General features: G+C 44.7%; 1 long non-coding RNA gene across 1 annotated transcript in view; it reads left to right on the plus strand.

The window, feature by feature from the left end:
• Positions 1–1,759, plus strand: part of 4933406D12Rik (RIKEN cDNA 4933406D12 gene) — a 3,178-nt gene extending 1,419 nt beyond the window's left edge. Inside the window, exons 3-4 of the long non-coding RNA NR_040502.1 lie at positions 1–59; positions 1,335–1,759. The exon at positions 1–59 is cut by the window's left edge and continues 27 nt beyond it. This is a non-coding gene — a long non-coding RNA (RIKEN cDNA 4933406D12 gene). The remainder of the gene's footprint in view (positions 60–1,334) is intronic.
• Positions 1,760–2,139: the final 380 nt, after the last annotated feature.

A 2,139-nucleotide genomic window follows, 5' to 3' on the forward strand; every position in this document is an offset into this window, starting at 1 on the left:
GCCTGGAGCTCTTAATGTAAACCAGGTTGGCCTCACAAAGATCTGCTTCTGGACTAAAGGTGTGTACCACTACATTGACCTTCAACCGGGTTTAGTAAGATAAATATCTACTTAGCTTTTGAGCTGTGGTTACCTATGACAGTTTAGGCAGGACCAAAGTCATGGACTGAATCCAATCATCAGTTTCTCACAATTAGGGAGTGATGAAAGCAGGCAAGATCAAGTGCCAGGGACTGTCCCCAGAGGGCTATGAAGTTTGAGCTGGAGAGAAGTCCACCTCCCTAGCTCCTCAAGGAGCTGTGTGTTTAATACAGCACATAATTATTACTCTACTGGGAATATGGGGACTGACATGTTTATCCACCAATTCTTGTGCTTAGGCCATTAACTCCAACCCCCTGTACAGAGAAAGCTTCCCTCTGCTGGTTAGAGGCCCTGAAGGCCAGAGGATGCCTAGGGCACAAAGAATTAAGAAGCCATGGGTGGAGCTAGAGATGACTGCAAATATCCCTTGAGGTTATTCCTAGACTGCTATATCAGGCCATTTCAGAGTGTTCTGACTGGGAGCTGCCTACACTAAACTTTCTACCTCTACCATCTACTCTGTAGTACTGGATTCTTTGGCTTTGTCCACCCACCCCACCCACCCCACCTACCCCACCCAACTCACTCACCTCACCCAGACAACTATTTTGATTAGGAAGAAAGGCAGAAGTATGAGAAATTTAAAAACAAAACAAAACAAAACCGAAAAAAAAAACCTCAAAAATTAGAGAAACAGTAAAGCTTTTAGAAATTATTATGTGAATATTTTGAAGTTTGCTTCCATTCAGCAAAATGAAACAAAGAGGTTAACCACCAGAGAATATAAAACATGAACTCCTAGAAAATGCAGTAGAAATATTTTAAGTTAGGCAAACTCACTAGGCCCCAATCACATTCAGGACTGTCAGTACCGAGAAAGAACGGGAACAGTTCGGGACATCACATTCATCCATGTCACCTTTTCCATAGTATAGAATGCAATATGAGAGGGGATCTCATATACAATATTATTATGCTCTGAAGGTCATTGCAAGCTTGGTCCCCAGTGTAGGGATGAGAGGTAGTTGGACTTTTAGGAGGTGAACCTGAGTCAGGGAGTTAAGCTCATTGGATTCCAGAGGCTCTGTGACCTCCTGTCTTATCCTGTGATCTATCCTGTGATGCGTCTTCCATGGTGTTACCTGTCATGAAGTGATACAGTTGTGGAGCCTTTATCAAATCTAGCACTGTACTATTTAAACTGTAAACCTCCCCAACTGTGAGCTAAGTGAACTCCTTTTCTTTATTAGTTATCCAACCTCAGGTACTTCATCATAGCAATGGAAAACAAACTGGTACAAGCGTCAGGCCAGGAGGACAGCAGTTCATTGAAGTATGTCTGGCTCTGTAAGATGACACTAAGATCAAGTCTGGCAGTTGAAGAGTTGAAACTACTTCCGTAGAAGAGAAAACTGGCCCGAGAGACTGTAGTAAGCTCCTATTTGTCACAGGGAAAGTGATGGATTTGGACAATGGGCAGAGTTTTGCTCATCTGAGTCCAAAATGGGAAAAAGTAACTGGACCACAGAGACCAAATCAAGGGCAGCCTAAGTCAGGAAGCCTGGCTCCAAATCTCCAGCTGACTTGGGGGAAATTAGCCCAACACTCTGACCCCAGCTGCCCCATCTCTTGCTGAGTATTTTAGGTTAAGAATGAAAACAGTGACCACTATGTTATGCTCGTTTTTCTCTGCTTGCTTTTCATGGGTCCAATTTTTTTTTTCATAATCTATGCCAAGAGCATGAACTCTCTGATTGGTTAATATTCCCCAGAGCCCTCTGCCTGCTAGTTGGGTGTGGCCAATGGGAGCTGCCTGAAGCAGGAGAGACGCCCAGCAACCTTACCTTTTTCCTGACCCTACCTACTGTCTTATATGTCCTGAAAAGTTCCCATTGTTGCTATGGCTCTCACCATCCCACGTGGGTCGCGGCACTCTGCCCTCACCTCTGTAAATGTTCCCTTAGTGAACTCCCTGCTGGCCCTCTGGATGCAGCCTGGCCTCGGCAGCTAAGAGAGACTGGAGGATTAAATGAATGTTCCTCCGAGATGCTTGGC

This window comes from Mus musculus, chromosome 2 (genome assembly GCF_000001635.26).
Source record: "Mus musculus strain C57BL/6J chromosome 2, GRCm38.p6 C57BL/6J".
Classification (NCBI taxonomy): domain Eukaryota; kingdom Metazoa; phylum Chordata; class Mammalia; order Rodentia; family Muridae; genus Mus; species Mus musculus.